This window comes from Suricata suricatta, chromosome 3, assembly GCF_006229205.1.
Source record: "Suricata suricatta isolate VVHF042 chromosome 3, meerkat_22Aug2017_6uvM2_HiC, whole genome shotgun sequence".
Lineage (NCBI taxonomy): Eukaryota > Metazoa > Chordata > Mammalia > Carnivora > Herpestidae > Suricata > Suricata suricatta.
In genome coordinates this window covers 76,937,075-76,955,223 of record NC_043702.1, presented here as the reverse complement: position 1 = coordinate 76,955,223, position 18,149 = coordinate 76,937,075, and positions in this window count along the sequence as shown.

Below are 18,149 nucleotides of genomic sequence, written 5' to 3'. Positions count from 1 at the left end.
TTGGCAAGGAAGAAGTCAAACTTTCCCTTTTTGCAGATGACATGATACTCTATATGGAAAACCCAATCAACTCCACCAGAAACCTTCTGGAACTGATCAATGAATTCAGTAAAGTCGCAGGGTACAAAATCAATGTACAGATATCTGTTCTTCTACCTTTAAAATGGTACTAACAATTTATAGTCGCAAAGTAAAGATGTCAGTGACAATGATTTGATGAGCTCCTTAATTATAGTAGCTTTATTGATAAATCTCTAGTCCAAGATATAAGAGATTTGGATATTAATTTGGTAGTTTTATATAACTACTGTAGGTAACATGATTGTAGAAATGATTACGAAAAGATTCCCCTGCTCAAAACGTCTGAAAGATGCTGTTTTATTTTCCCATTACATTAACTAGATATAATGGGAAAATAAATGAGGGAGCAACTAACTGTGGCCAGGAAAGGATTGGGGCACAGTGGATTTGGGCTCACTGTGATGGGCAAGGAAGGGAGGGGATCGTGAGCAGAGCAGCACACCATGGACAAGGCATCAAGGCTGAGGAAAGATGGGGCCTCCAGGGCCTCTGAGTTACTCTGGCATGGTTTCACTGAAGTCTGTTGTGATTAGGACTGGTAGGAAAGGAAGATTGAGCTGATTATCTGAGGGGCCTAAAATGCTTACCCAGGACTTGTATTATTATTCTACAGGCAACAGAGCGAAACTAGAGGCTTTTGGATAAAAGAAAAACAGATTAGATCTGTGATTTAGAAAAGTAACTATGGCATCAGTGCTAATGAACCTCCAGAAAGAAGTGAAGGGATGAAAACTCAATAGAAGACAGGAAAGGGTCAACCAAAGGGTGAAGATGAACTAGAATTCTAATAAAAAGGGGCTAAATATGGTTGAATAGAATGCACAAAATTTTATCACCTAATAGATGTGGTTGCTTAGGGAGAGACAAAGATAATGGTGAGGAATTACATCTGAGTGGCTGAGTGATAATATTCATCAAGCTATGAAAGAAAGACCAGAGAGGGGTTGTTGATTTTGAGTTACTAGCTTGACATCCACTTAAAGATGAACCAACTAAAACAGAGATGAGTTTGAAGTCTTCAAATGGGTATGAAGACAGCTTCTCAAAATCAACATGTCCAAACCTAAGCAGGCACTTACTGGATGTCCAACTGGGTACTGGAAATGCAAGTCTTGAGCTTGATTGAGAGGTCAGAAATAGAGACACGATTCATCTGAATAGAAATGGTAGTGAAAGTCATAAAAGCATGAGCTTGGTTAAGAAAACATCGTGTAGCTCACAAAGGAGGATAAAGCAGGATAAAGAATCATATTTGGGGTATGAGTCAGCAAGGGAGACAGAAAAGTAAACACAGAGTTTGGGAGAAGAACTCAGGAAGAAAATGACCAGGCTAAGAAAGGATAGCTCTCATATATTGGAGTCTATACACTCAATGATATGCAAATACCAAAACAAGCCATTAATTATTTTCCACATGAATTGGCTCCAGAGTAGGACAAAGATGTAGAAGTTCCATGGAAACAGGCCCTGTTTGACAGAGAAACCAATGTCTGGGGGCTGGCAGGTTGGGCAAATTGCGGGTGCAGTGGACACATGACAGGAAGCATTCCCTGTGGTACGTGTTACTACACACTGAGGGGAGGAGTAAGCAGTGGAGCCAACACTGTACCACCGAGACTCGGGATGAGCCAATGATGCTTACCAGCAGTGAGTGATGATCAAGGAACAGCTGTTTCTTTCTATGTAGACCCTGAACATGTCGCTTCAACTCTCTGAATCTCAGTTTCCTTCCATCTGAGGAAGTATAATTATAGGATGCAGAGGATAGTTACATTAAATGAGATGATGCGCCTGGCACAACGGGTTTGACCAATGGTAGCATCCTTCCACGCTTGCCCCTCTTCACAGTTTGCTGTCAGGCATGCCCAGCCCGTGACTGTCATCATTAATCTATCTGTTGAATGCAGCATTTCAGTGTACTTGGAAGAGATCCCAAGCGCTGGAAAAAGACAATTTCATCTCATCCAAAGCTGTCTCATCACAGTGCTTACACCCTTAAATCACCTCAATTCCCTGGAAGTCAAAACTGTTTGAGTCAGTGTCTCTGTAACCAGTTTGAAACTTTGTCAATTCTGGCTTTTAGGGAAAAAATTTTTTAAAAAGAATGGGAGATACACCAATTAAGTAATTATCCATATCAGAGAAATTTGAAATCAATCCATCTATGTATCCCTATAGCAGCAAAGCTATTGGTGAATATTTTCCAGTAGAATAGGAACAGAATGGGGGTGTGGGCAGAACTGAGAATTTTTTTTAACATTTTGCCTGAGTAGTTATGCGGTCTAGATAATTCAGTGAGGAAAAATATGGGGTGTCTGGATAATCTAAGTTGATGCATGCTTGGTAGTTAGGGAAGAGAAGGGAGTTATGAGTTGGATTGATCTATCAATCTGATTCATATCTCTCCACTGAAGGCTAAATATAAGTATAGTTTTAAAAAATATCAAAATTCATAGCATAAATTAGTTCTTCTCTGTAATGAGTGAGTGAGCTCCAAATATGTGATTTAATAGGGGTGCCTGAGATGCTCAGTCAGTTAAGCACCAAATTCACCTCAGGTCATGATCTCACCATTTGTGGGTTCGGGCCCCCATCAGGCTCTACACTGACAGTTTGGAGCCTGCAGCCTGCTTCAGATTGTCTCCCTGTCTCTGCCTCTCTCTCACTCATGTTCTGTCTCTCGAAAATAAATACATGTTTAAAAAAAACCCAATAACAAAATATGTGATTTACTTCAGAAAATTGACACATAAAGGGACCTAAGTGAGCAGTATTGATTAGATGATTCTTTGATTCATTCATTCATTCATGCAAGAAAGTATCAAGCCATACAGTGCTCTACCCCATTTACTAGAAGCTGGGTAAGGTGTGGATTAGATAAACAGTATCTCTGTTCTCATGGAGTGTACATTTTAGTAAGCAAGATAGGCATTGTACAAGCAATGGCAAGTAAGGAAAGTTTTAGAAAATCACAACAGAAGCACATAAAGAGGCATAATCTATCTGTGGACATAAAAGCAATAATAATAAAAAGGAGAGATAACACTTATAACAGGTATATTGTGGACCAGACACTGTTTTAAAAACACTTTACAGATTTCATGTTATTTAATCTACTTGTCAACCCTAATAATAGTTACCTCCATTTAACAGAGTAGGAAACTGAGTTGCAGAAAGCTTCGATAATTCGCTGAAAGTCACATGGTCAGTGTGCGGTAAAGGCAGGATTTTAATCCAGGATGTAATGCCTAAGGGCCTATGAGTTTAATAACTGCAAATTTAAAAAAAAACAGATATATCTAAGCAATCTAAAAAATTGATCTGTTTTGTCATGTTTTAGGCTAGGAAAAGGGAGAGTCCACTTTTTAGTAACTTTTCTTAAAGCCTGAATTATGAGGTTGTAATTAACAATACTTTGACAATCACAAATACAGTATTCTTTGACCTGTGTTTCTTAGACTGCATCTAGTTTTAGTGTCTGTCTCCAAAGTCAGGCTGTTCATCAGGCACTAGCAGGCTCCATTACAAGTCTCGGCCTGCGTTTATTCTCATGGGAACAAGAGTAACAACAGTAGCCGTAGCTCAGAACACAAAAGGAAAGATAAGCCCAGCCTGAAAGATAGACAGTGTGAACCTCTCAGCCTTTTCCAGCCTTTCCCACACTTACTGGTGTCATAGAGGCTCAAGCATAATATCAACATCCAACTGAAGTTGCGTGAGTTAACACCCACCCTTCCAGAGACGCTGTCGCAGGTGCTTTTGGTGCTTAAGTCATATCCCTGGACCCACCTCTGACTCCAGTACAGTTATGTGGGCAGCTCAGTGCATGCTCTTTGCCTTTTTGCCTCAGGGCTTCCGTCAAAGTCAAGGAAGCCTACTCAACCTAAAAAAGGAGCCAGGGATGGGAAAGCTCCCAGGGGCAACACTTGATCCATGAAGAGTGGACGTGCAAGTTTATTTAAGTCACCATAGGTAAGTAGCAGAGAATGGAGCATGTTTAAAGACATATGATCATGCATCAGATGATGCCAAGAAAAGGGGATAGGCAATAGAACAATACCTATTCTGTCATTGCTCAGAAGAGGGAATTAAGAGAGACTTTCAAAAGGGATAGAGGATTAAGGACATTGTATAAAGCTGTATAATCGCAATCACACAGAACAAACATGAGAACCTTTCAAATGTCAAGAATAAAGCTACATACACAGCAAGGAAATACAGATCTTAAAGAAAACCATAGAAAGTATGAAAGAAAACAGAGATGGTGACATAAAATGTTACACACACCTAATTTTCATATTAATACATTTATTAATGGATAGATTTACCTATTAAAAGATTAAAAAAGACTTTTATTAGAATTACAAAGTTATATGCTTTATATAACAGATACTTCAACTGATTCAGGAAGGTGGACAATTAAGATATAGGAACATGCACATGAGGAAAATGCAAACAAATAGAAAAGCAGGGGTCACAATCTTTGCATTAGAAAGAATTGAGAGGAAGTGCATTAAATGACAGAATTATAGGCAACTTACATTAAAAATGATGTTTAGCAGTTATGAATAACCACACACCAAATAACCTAGCATTAATAATTACAAAGCAAATAGTACAGGAACTGCAAATAAAGATAAGAAGAATCACAATAGGAGAAACAGAATCTGATTTATTATCATTCTATGCTTGATCAAGTTTAAAAACAAGAATGATATAAGAGATCTAAATAACATAATTAATAAGATAACTCTATCTAACTTTCAACTCTGAACACAGTACATCTTTTCAGAGGCTCATAGAATGGTCACAAAATTTAACCACAAAGAAAACTGGATACACTCATAAAAGTAAATAATAATAGAGGTAATATCCTCTGATAACTATGTAATAGTATTTAAATTAATGTACAAATTAGGAAAAAAACATCATACTACTTCTAAATTAGAGATCTCTTCTTTAAAAAAAAAACTCTTGGAGCAAAGATTCGAGTACAAATTATAACTGAGAATTTGGTTAAAATGGAAGAAATCACCTGGCAATGAAATCTAAGGTCAACCAGCAAAAATACATAATTAAATATACATAACATATAAGTTAAATATCCAAATAAAAAAGCTGGAATAAACTCCAAAACAAATGACATGAAAGCAAAAATAATTACTATGACAAATGCAAAGGAAAGGCCAATGTGAATGGGATTAAGAGTTACCAACTTACAGTATAAAATAAATAAGTTACAGGAATAAAAAGTACAGAATTGAGAATACAGTCAATATAAAAGTAAGACAAAGGCATTTATATTAAAAATAATAATTATAAAGCAATCAAATTCATGAGCTGTTTCTTAAAATAGTTTGAAAATGTCAATACATTAGCTAGCTTAATTATAAAAAATGAAGAATGCAAAAATACATGAATAAAAATTACAGTGTAGGAATAACCAAAGAGTTTATTAAAAGAAACCTCAGACACAACTTAAACAGTTTACAGGTCAGTTTGAAGAAGTTAATGGAATAATGACTATCCAAAGCTATCAAGTTCCAGTCCCTAGAATTTATAAAAGTGACCAAGGGCCTTTGCAGACATGATTGAGTTAAAGACTGAGACTGAGAGAGATTACCCTGGACTATTCAGGCTCTAAATCCAGTGACAAGTGTGCTTATGAAAGAGGAACAAGAGGGAGAGACAGAGCAGAGGAGGAATGTGGCCACCAAACCACATATTGCAAGGATGTGACCACAAGTCATAAAATGCCTGGAACCAACAGAGGCTGCCAGAGGTGAAGTGCAGGTCTTCTCCTGGAACCTTCAGAGGGAGCACCGCCTTGTTGGCACCACGAGTTCAGACCTCTGGCCTCCAGAACTGTGACAGAGTAAAGTTTATGCTCTTTTAAGTCTCCAAGTTGGTGGCAATTTGTTACAGCAGCCCCAGAAAATTCATACCCAAGGAACTGGAGGAAAGCCAGTATGTCAAGAGCGTAGTGGACAAGGCGACAATAAAGCTTTTTCCTGACAAAAGAGCCTCTAATCTAAGAGGACTTCTGGTGCCAGCTACTAAGATAATATATCTCTTAACTCATCTTTGCACTCCTCATCCGAAGTGGCTCCCCAAGGGCTGGCTGGGTTAGATCATGAAGGAATTAAAAGGTTACACAAAAGAGAAGGAAATAAGGACAAATTAGCGAGGCGGAAAGATCTTTTAGGTATAGAACAAAAGTAGCTATATTGATTTTTCATTCTTTAGCCCCCAAAATGCATTTAAAACACGTACACACACACAACATCGGTGCCACAACGCTCTCATAAACAGTAACAGTTATTTCAACATCTCAACGCACTCAGGGTATTCAAATGAAATCGAAGGAGTTCCCAGCAAATGATTGCTTCTGCCTGCTTTTGTTTCATTGTTTGGCTGTTTGCATTACTGTACACTCAATATTTTTGTCATGGAATATTAAAAGAAATCAGGAACAGCTGCTGTCGGCTACAGTATTATTTGTTTGAAGTATCAGACCACTCCTTTTAAAACATTCTCTCTCTCTCTCCATCTCTCTGTTTTCCTCCACGCACACACAAATTAGCACTAAACCATGACGGAGCAGGCAGTGAAGAAAAATATCTAATCAGAAATGTTGTGCATCCCAACCTCCCCTGACTCCAAGATAAATATATCAAGACTTTAAAGGGCAAAGAATTAATAATTGTTTCCATCTCCTTCCTTCCTATCCCCTTAAAAAGAAGGATACCTTTATTGTAGGCTAGGATTTTGTTGAATCTGGAAGGGCATCAAGCCTGCTTGCAAATTAACTACCAGCATTATTTTTCAACGTCTACACCTGCCCTTTGTCAATTGGAACTGTCTTGATCTAAGTAGTTATTTAACAAGTCATATGATAATTTATTTGGTAAAGACTATTTCTCCTACATAGTTCTGCAGCTGTAACTATTCTCTCTTCTAAGAAGAACTTCAGCTTTTCAGATTTCAGAAATTTCAGATTCCAATCAATATTGTCTTTTGTGTTCTATAAAGCTAAGACACAGTTCCAAGAATTTCTGTTGCTTATTTATTATAGTTCTCCTATCATTTTGAAGTTGTATTTCGACAACTAAATCTTTTTCCTTTCGATATAGCTTGATTTAGATTAGAAGTATGTACGGGAACATAACTTTAATTAAATAAGAAATTTACTACATGACTAAATTATATAGCATGTCCCAGGGAAACCTCATCCTCCCTCCCCTTACTTTTGATAAGACTTTCTGAAGAGGCGGAAGAGATATTATCACATTTTACAAATAAGAAGCGTAATAAACACTGAAATAAACTGACTTGTAAAAAGCCCCTGACCTAGCTCGGGAGAGAGCCTGGAAGAGAACCGAGTGCCCTTGCTCTTTACCCACAGACTTGTGCTTGCAGGTCATTTGTGTAACATAATTTAATGAGTTAAATGATGTTAATGAGTTTCTCTCATTTAACATCTGAGAGAAACTGGTCAGGGGTAGCACAAGGCATGTGACTCACTTGACAAGCAAGCAAATTGTCAATAAGAGAAGATACACATGATAAAAGTGACGTCTGTCTCTTTTATTTAAGCATTTATTGAATGGTTTATGTGTTTCAGGAGCTTCCCTAGGCATGGGAATTGAGAAAGGAACAAGAAGACACAATTCTATGTGTAAAAAAGCTTAGAACCTTGTGGGGAAAGCATGAATTCACAATCACACCAATAACTGTTTAATTAAAAATAGCAAGGGATTATGTCAAAGAATAGTACAGGTTTTACAAGAAAGTATGAGAAATCAAGTCTGCGACCAGGGGAGATTTCCTGGAAGATTTGACATTTAAATTGAAATCAGCCAGCAAGTTAGAATAAGGGCATTTTAGTGTCTACTAACGCCCGGTGGCAAGAAAGAAAGGCTTGCTCAAGGAACTGGGGATGGTACATGGGGAGGAGAAGAGTGGGCGGCACCTGTTGGGGCTGAAGTGGTAGACCCAGGCTGGTTCATACAGAGCCTTATGCGCATGTTACAAATTTTGTGTGTTTCCAGTGTGAGATGGGAAGCCACTGAAGGGTTTCAAGTAGGTGAGGAATTTTGTTTCCATTTATAAACCTATCATAAGAGCTGCCAAGTACAGAGAAGTAAGGTAGAGAGTGGTTTGGGGGCTATTTCCATAGGATTATGGAACCACACACACCAGTTCAGCACCTGGCTCAAACTAAGGATGCAATAGATACCTTGTAGTTTCCTTTTGCTACTTTCTCTCTCTCTCTTTTTTAATGTTTATTTACTTTTGAGAGAAGGAGCGAGCGAGCGAGCGAGAGAGAGAGAGCATGAGCAGGGGAGGGGCAGAGAGAGAGAGGGAGACACAGAATTAGAAGCAGGCTCCAGGCTCCACTGTCAGTACAGAGCAGATGAGGGGCTCAAACTTACGAATTGTGAGATCATGCATTACCTGAGCCAAAGTCAGAGGCTTAACAGACTGAGCCACCCAGGTGCCTCTGCTAACTTTCATAGTCTGAGTTCTAAGATATCTTGAAACATAAATCGCCCTTTTGTTCTTTAGCTGCAGTTGACTCCTTATCAATGTCATTCCTCAATCCAATTTGGTTTTCACAGATATTTGGGGCTTTATTCTTTAGAAATCACTGTTTTTTAAATGCCTACTTTTATGCACATTTCATGGGGACATTGTTATATATAGGATTAGTGCAGAGACATTTTGGTTGCTGGAGGTAATATCCATTTGCTAGGTTCTCTGGTTGACCTAAAGCAGTGCAGGACTCATGTGTTTTGCAGGATTCCTTCTACCACACATTTTCTCAAGAGGCTCTCTGGTAACTCGGACTCCCGAGTAATGACAAGGATGACAGGAATTGTTGCTATTGTTCATTTACACACAAGATGAAACCAGCAAGGCAGATGCTTCCAGAAAAATAAAATGTAATTTAAGAAAATAATTCTCTTTCAACTTGGAAAATGACATGGAGAAAATTTGGGTTCTGATTTCAAAGGTAGAATTTATGAAGAGTAGTTATATGAAAACATCCCACCCCCACTCCCTTCTTCAGGGTTGAATTGATGGATGCTGTATGATCTACAGCATTTGTGCTTTTCCATTGATCCTCTTCTATGCTGGGTTTCTCTTAAAGGAATATGACAGCTTTGGGCTATGAAAGCAGTAGCCATTTCTTGGACCCCAGATGGAGTAAAACGTAGCTAAGGACTGTGTTCATTTTCTTGAGATATATCAGGCAAGACTTTGGGTTGACATACAATAAAAAAAATGTAGATTTTTCTGGGGATACTTATCATTTACAAAATTCACTTAAATGGGCATTAAAAAGCTTCAATACGATGCTCTACCCCCAAGAGATGAGATTTGTTAATAGAGGTTTAGTGGAGAAATGCATACCATAGAGATTTAGCAGAGTGGTGCCTTTCCTTCTAGAAAAGAAATCTTGTTTTTTATCTTCTGTTGGCACAAGACAAAGAGTGACGTGTGTTTGTTTGATCATTTGCTCTCCAAATGGTTGTCACTCCAAGAAAGTCTTCTCTTTTTCAAATAAAGTCTACTTATACATGACCAGATTTATCACTAGAATTCAAGTCCATAATCTCTTATCAAGAATTCCAAAATTGAAAACTCAGAAACTGTACGTGTTTTTGTAAGTTTGGCTCTAAAGCTCACTGAGTGGCAAAATCTGACCTGAGGTTACTAATAGACTTTAGTCTACTAAAATTATTCATTTCACTGTAGAAATATTAATACATTTGTTATGCAGTGTTACTTAATGTTCATATATGTATAATGTTCAGAATATATCAATGACCTGAATCATTTCCTCTGACCAGTCTGATTTGTTCATGGGTTACTAAAGATAAGAGTCAAAGAATCACTTTCTAGAAAAGGAGTGTTAATCTAAAATTTAGTTTTAAAAAATGCTGTGTTCATTAAGCTGTAAGCTCCAGTAGCAAAGACAGTAACAAGAAGATGTACTCATTCATTCATTGACCATTCATTAAACACCTAAATGGAATTTCCACATGGTGGTATAATAGAAAAAGAACAGGGCTATAAGTCAGGAGACCTGGGTTCTAACTGGGGTAGCCATGTACCTACTGTATACACTTGGCGGGTCCTTTCACTTCTTTGACTCATTTAATGCTCATTTTACAAAAGAAAAAAAAAAGCTGTCCTCACTGACTTTCTCTTTTGATACTTGGAATAATTAAATTTAATAATACATCAAAAGCGCATTTTCAGGGCACCTGGGTGGCTTAGTTGTGTGACTGTCAGACTTGATTTCAGCTGAGGTCATGATCCCAGGGGCATGGGATCAAGCACTGTGTTGGACGCTGCACTGAGCAAGGAGACTGCTTAGGATTCTCTCTCCCTCTCCCTTTGCCTCTCCCTCCATCGCCCCTAGCACTTGCTCTCCCTCTCTCTCTCTCTCTAAAGAGGAAAAAAGCACATTTCCACATTTTATTTATCTATGTTTCTATTAAGTACTTTATATGTATCATACAAAGATTTACTGTGTACAGGGCATAAGCTTGGGAGGGCATGCTAGGAGGGGCAAGACACATGACCTACCCTCCCAGGGCAAGCTGGTAGAGGAGTAACATGTGAAGTCATGGGACTATTCCAGGTTGTTTTTAATCACTTATATGCCAAACCAAGAAAATTTGGAAGAGAAGCTTCTCTGAGTCTTTGCAAGAAAAATATGGAAGGGGGAAGGGAGAGAGAAGCATTTGGAAGGAATTTCATTTAAAACAGCTGCCTTGCTAAATCCCTGTTTCAAATTGCCTGTTAGCTGATCTGACTTAAGACTTCTTTTTTTTAATCAAGAAACAAAATCTGTGGGGTTTGCTGGTTCGATTCATTTGCACATTCCACACAGCTACATATGGCAGGACTGGAATGATCAAATTTCCTTCAGCTTTATCATAAATCACAGAGATTCCAATGTGTCCTTCACAGCTTTAAGTTTTCAAAACTATCATGACTAGTGAAATATTTATTCTAAGACTTACAGCCACTTGCAAGGAGTCACGTTCCTCAGAAGAGAGACTGACAAAAAGCCCATCAGGACGGCAGCTGGAGGCCCCGGGGCCCCAGCCCCACGACCATCCTCCACTGGTGGCCTTCACATCCGCCACCTTCAGGTTACCAAATGGCATCCCTCATAAACTGTGAACACAGGCTTTTCGCTCACCTTGACAGCTTTCAGTTGGAAACTAACCAAAACTTTCAGGATTCTACTTAGGAGCAGAAAAAGGCTTTCTCAAGGTTTTTTACTTCATAAAACGTAGTAGGTTTTAAATCAGTTTAATTTTAAAAGAGAACCTAGTTATTTTTACTAGCCGGTTTTCAAGTTTTTACTAATATATAAAGCCAATCACTATTAGGAAGCTCCTTCTCTACAAATTGGATGTTGGCCAAGTGTTTACAGACAGACTAGATTGTACCCATTCACCGTGAAAGCAGCAGCGATGCAAATGGCGAAGGGGCTGCACGTCCCCAGAAATGCTGTCCTTACCCATCGAGAATGACAACCAGCTGCGGAAGGGCCTTTTCAAAGGCAGCTATGGCAATGCCCTCAACGCCCCTTTGTGGTGGGACTTGGCTACTCCTCCCATTAAGAAGGGAATGCATTTCTCCTTCTTTTCAACTGGTCTGTCTGTATGGTTGGTTTTTTGTTTGTTGTTGTTGTTATTTTTGAGTTTATTTATTTAGAGAGAGAGAGTTCGAGAAGGGGAGCGGCAGAGAGAGAGGGAGACTCTCAAGCAGGCTCCACGCTGCTAGCACAGAGACTGAGGCCAAGGTCAAACCCACAAAACTGTGAGATCATGACCTAAACCGAAACCAAGCGTTGGATGCTCACATGACTGAGCCACCCAGGTGCCCCTATATGGTTAGTTTTGACTAACAGAATGGAACAAGAGAGATACTGTGAGTTCTGGGCCTGGGTGTGAAGGAGGTTTACAACTTACGCTTTTGCTGTCTTTCTTGGACATTGACTGAGACCTTCACGTAAGGAAACTGGTCCAACTCCCTTAATGATGACAAGCCACATAGATCCCAAGTGCCCCAGCTGACAGCCTGTACCAACTACAAGGCAGGTAGGCAAACCCATCTTGCTCCTTTCAGCTCACATAACATTCCATGTATGCAACCATGCATAGAAGCAGAAAACCCTTCTGGTTAACTTAAAAAAACGTGAGAAATAAATCATTGTGGCTTTAAGTCCTTAAATTGTGGGGTGCTAATTTGTTGTGTCATTTGGGCAAGATATTTGATTCTATGTACTTTTGCGACCTCACATTTAAAATGTGGTGATGTGAATTATGTTAAACTGAAGCCCCTTCTTGCTCCGGTGTTGTGGGAACTTCTCTCAAATCTGCAACTTGAATCCCTGAACTGGCAGAAGGCTGTAAAGTTGTTTCATTTAGAATGACCAACAGGACAAATCTTAAAGATGGATAGACAAAGTGGCAACCTTGTGCTAGAAGAACATGCCTCAAACACAGGAAGGCAAGCATTTAATGTGCTTCATTAAAATGCAAATTAGAAATTCATATATTGAGGCCTTCTCAGTGGCTCAATCAGTTAAGCCCCCTACTTCAGCTCAGGTCATGATCACGGTTCACAAGTTTGAGCCCCACAACGGGTTCTGTGTTGACAACTCAGAGCCTGGAGCCTGTTTTGGATTCTGTGTCTCCATCTCTCTGCCCCTCATCTGCTGGCTTGCTCTCTCTCTCTCTTTCTCTCTCTCAAAATAAATAAACACTTAAACAATTTAAAAAATTCAGATCTTGAGGGAAAACATGGGGCTTGGGCAGCCAGAGTACAAAAGTAATAGAACCAGTTCAAACAATCATTGTTCTGCTTTGTTTACCGTCACTGTGGTTGAAGAGCATTTTGCAAATGAGTGTGGATAATAATGAAAGTAACAATATAAGTTGGCTGTTACCTTGGGCCATAATCTATTTGAACTTATGTATATAGTTTGGATAAGTCAAGTGTAAGGAGCCAAAATGGGCCCAACTGCTTCCTTTAAACTCTTATCGAGTTACTCACTTCAGCACTTTCATGAGCTAACATCATCTCTTGCAGTTACTCTGCATAATTGGTGATTTCTGATTGCCTCCCTGAAATTCTTTCTTGATGCTGGTTGTAATCATTGTCTAATGGGAACATTTCATTCTCCAGCATGTGTAGCCATAATTATTTCAGATTCCCATGGAAAGTTAATCAGCCCTGAAGGAGACTCCTCGGATGTCACCATGGAGGTAACATCTCACATTTTTGCTCTTTTACTTTGTCTGATCTCTGTTGAATAAGTAATCATCTTCTGTTTACACAATTAAAGTTGGACAAATTATGTGAAATGCAATATGCATCTTTGGCAGATAACTATACCTGATTATTGATATGTGTTGGATGTCATTATCAAAGGAACTAAGTTTTCTGAATGAAAGAAATATGCATAAGGAAAGGTATTTCATTCTTTCTAAATTGTTGAGGAAGGCTAAGTTAAATGAAGTATTAGCAATAGCTGAATTCCCTATTTTCTCAGATTTTTCCTTACCTGCTGTGACTGTTACCGAGTAATATTGAATTGAAAATCTGTGACATTTCCTATAATAAAACAATTTCAACACTGACATAACATATAATCTCAAAGATATTTCTAGCCTCAAATACCTGCTACTATGGCAACTTCCAAGGAACTCACTTTTCAAAATATTTGGATATACTGAGAACTCGTTAACAATTTACTAACTTATCCAAAACTCTCTGATATGCACTAGGCATATTTTTATCTAGCTGTTAAAAAATATTCCTGTTCATGCTAAGTTTTGTCAACTTGTTTTATAGAGGTTAAACTCTGCGGGATGAAACAAACAAATAGAAATAAAAAAGTGTTATGAGAAGTAAAATATGAAATGTTGGAAGTATGACATCAACATCGAAATTATGATTCAATTAAGGCCAACATGATTCTGGGTTCTATATTGTCAAACATGCCCAATACATGTAAGCTGGTAGGGTTTCTATTAAGCGTTTTGAGGCAGTTTCATGTATTTTCTACAAGAAAGATTAGCTCCACCTCATGGCTTTTCCTCAGAAAGCATAGAATAATTTTGGGAAGAGACAACAGATTATAAAAATTATAAGGAAACTATTGATCCACATGTGCCACACTGTCACATTCAGTGGAGCTGGCAGCATCCGCTGGCGGGACAGTGGGAGTCTTCTCTCTCACCTAAGAATTTCTCATCCCTTTGAATAGTTAGGAGAGGAAGCACTATGACATCATTATGATGTCATTGCCCCAATATGGCTGTGTTTGCCTCCAAAGTTAACAAGGTATCAAGCCGAAGAAAAAATATTCCATAAAACTGAGTAGTTTCCATAACTTTCTGAAGAAGGGTGTTTTTCAAGTTTATTTATTTATTTTGAGAGAAATGAGAGAGAGAGAGAGAGAGAGAGAGAGAATATGCAAGTGGAGGAGGGGCAGAGAGAGGGAGAGATAATCCCAGGCAGGCTTCATACTGTCAGTGCAGAGCTCAATGTGGGGCCCAAATTAACAAACTGCAAGATCATGACCTGAGCCAAAATCTGATGCTTAACTGACTGAGTCACCCAGGTGCCCCAAGAAGAGTATTTTTGTGAAGCTTTCTGTACAGTAGAGCTTGCTTTATGTATATTTCATATAGATCAAATATTATAGTCTGCCTCATTATTAAAAAACATAAAGTTTACTTGAATTATGTATAAAGTCATTATAAAAAGCCATGGGGTTCAAGAACTGCTTTATAGACATGATCTCACTGATTTTTCTTCCAAAGTTCAGACAACTTTATTCATTATCTGTGTTACTGTCCTAGAATTGAAACCGAATTGAATTGAAATAGAACCAAAAATGTCTTTGGAATGTACTAGTTTGAACATTTTTTAGCAACTTTGTCTTCATGGAAAGGCTGGAGTCTCAGGATATTCATATCCCCATTATGCTGACTAATAGCCGGTATAAACCTGAGAACAAAAGCAAAAATGCAAAATCCACGAGGGAGCTCAGACACAGAAAGCAGGTTCTAGCCCCAGCTCCTTCAATCCTCATGCTGTAAGTCTAGGTGAGACTCCTCAATCACCTCCTAGAATCAGAGCTTTGTGACCCCACATGACTTAGTGTTACAAGGGACTCAAAACATCATCTGTTGGATGCTTTCCGGTTAAAAGATAAAACACTGATGCAGAGAGTCAATAAGGGGCTTGCCTGAGAGCTCATGTTTACTTTGAAGAAGGTCTAGGACTCGAAATTCAGTCTCCAGGGCCTGCTGTTCTCATCCATAAAATAAAGAGGTGGCTTGGATGTTCTTGAAGGTTCACTTTATTCAGTGATATTGTTTCTGTACACGTTCAGCATTGGAAGAGACCACAGAAGGTGGAGGTCTATGGCACACCTGCTCTACCTTGCATTGCTATCTAAGGGGAGGAGGAAGGAAAATGAAAATGCAAAGTGCACATTATGTACTGGCAACTTCTTTTGTCACCCACTACTGCTGTAGTCAATGCCCAGCAGGCTTCTACTGAATATTCATGGAAAATTAACTCATGAAAATATAACCCCAGCTTCCCAGGAACAGTAGCCAGAAAAGACCTCATTAAAATTGCATTTCTATTTATGCGAATGGCTGGTTTTGCTTCAAAAATTGGCCCATTGATGCAGGATATGAGTGTGCATCGTGGCTAAATGATGGATCATGGATAAAGGAACAAATTTCAGCTTTCAAACCTCTTTGGCAGAGCTGGAAGTGACAGGACAATATGGTACACAGAAATAGTTGCCCCCCACTATGTCCATTCTACCCTGGTTACTAATAGAATCACTGATTTTTAAATAGGCTTATGACTTCAGAATATGGACTACAATTTCTATCTTCCTTGCAGCTATGTATATCCATATGGTCAGTTGACAGCTAAACTTTGAAGGGTTTCTCAACATTTCTGCCATAGACAATTTAGGGCAGATAATTCCCTGTTGTGGAGCTGTCTTGGGCAGGGTGCGATGTTTAGCAGCATCTCTCTGGCCCCTACCTGCCAGATACCAGTACCCTCCACCTTCACTCTAGCCCAGCTGTGACAACCAAAAATGTCTTGAGATATTGCCAAATATGACCCGAGGGCCCAAACTGTCCCCAGCTGAGAACCAATAAGCTGAAGGGATCTAAGTGGAAGCATCTTGTTCTATTTCTAGCAAGTATCTTTACATGGTTCATTCTTTGCTCCTTCCTCTTTCCTGCTGTGATGGCTAGAGCTTGAGCAGCTAATTTAGACGAATATGAGGAATCACATTGCTAAAAACAGAAGGGCAACAAGATGGGAGAGAGCATCCCTATGATCCGTGGAGCCACCCGGCAGTCGTGGGTCTCCGCATCTCCAGCCATATTACATAAAACAGTGTAACTTCTATCCCTCTACTTCACGTATATCCCTTCATCCCCTTTGGGATGTGGGACACAATTCCCATACTTTCCCTTCAATTATTTTCTGTAATGCAGTAATCTAAGGAGGGAAATATTTATGTTCACAATTCAGAAACAACTGACTCGTCATGAAGGGATCTAAATTTAAAGCTGCCTCTCCCCTCACAGAAATGTTTTGAGAAGTGGACTTTGAGGATGAGATTCTTTTTTTTTTTTCCTCCATAATATTTTATTGTCAAATTGTTTTCCATACAACACCCAGTGTTCCTTGGCTACATGTTAAAGTCACTTGGAGAGCTTTTAAAAATCTAACACCCAGGTTGCACCTCAGACGACTTCCGGCAGAACCTTAGAGAGCAGGACCCAGACCTCGGTGGCAGCCAAGTTTGAGAGCCACTCATACAGAGCATTTTTCGACTTCTGTTTGTAATTAATTAAACTTGGTTGCTCTTATTTGCCTTGGAAAGGTGACACATGTGTTCTGCTCTCCACAGGAGGCCTTCATTTTTGCAAAATATTGTGTTTCCACTCCTGGATATACTCACACTCCAGGTTCAAATGGCGAGAGTGAATCAGATATAATTTAGTACCAGTCAGCAAAATCTGGCTGGAGAAATATTTTGACATCTCATATTGCAGAAAATAATGGAGTTCATTAAAGGTAAAAGCTCTATTCTTCCTATTCCCTCGACACACACACACACACACACACGCACACACACACACAATGTAATCAGTAAAATAAATGACTTGGGAGAAGGTGGGTTTGCTCTGACAGTTAAAAAGTAAGTACAGAGGGAATGGAAACAGAGTCCCCCTATAAGTGGGTGTCGGGCTGCTATTGCTTCTAAATGTATTTTGAAACCAAACTAGACTCTTTAATTTCTACCAGAAGAATAAGCAAAACAATTCAAAATGGGTGTCTGGGACCAACCATTGAGCAGTCCTGGAATAAAAAAGAGTCTTTAACACCATCAACAACCCCATATGAAGAGCACCCTGACCAAGAGGGCAAAGGGCAATTGATACTGTTATTTCCTTTTAGTCCATTAACTTTAATGAACAAGCCCTATTTCTTTTCCAATGTTTATTGTTAAAAGGTTCTTAATTAAGTCACAATATGTGAGTGATCTAAGGATTACAATAAACTGTCATCACAGAAACCATCAATAATGGGATTCCCCTTAATCCTAAGGGGGACACAAAGGGGAAAGGAAAAGAAACAGGAATGAAAATACATTGCATTCCTACTCTAAACCAGACCCTATAGTAAGCGATTTATTTGTGTTATACCAAAAGGTGATTTCAAATCAGGATTCACTTCTCATGTTTATGAGAGCCATAGCAAATTGGAGGTGAAATAAATCTGACAAATCATCTACAGGTGAAAAAACCAAGAACATTCCCAGGATCAGCTTGCTGGTTGGGACAAAATTGGGTCTGGAATAATAATGATCTCCTACCAAGAGCTGGGCATTCTCATTTCCTGCCTCTCTTTCCCCACCCACTTAAAATTTATAAAATCCAGTGAGCAGGGGCTTTTCCTCCTAGCCAAGAAAAGAGATAGGT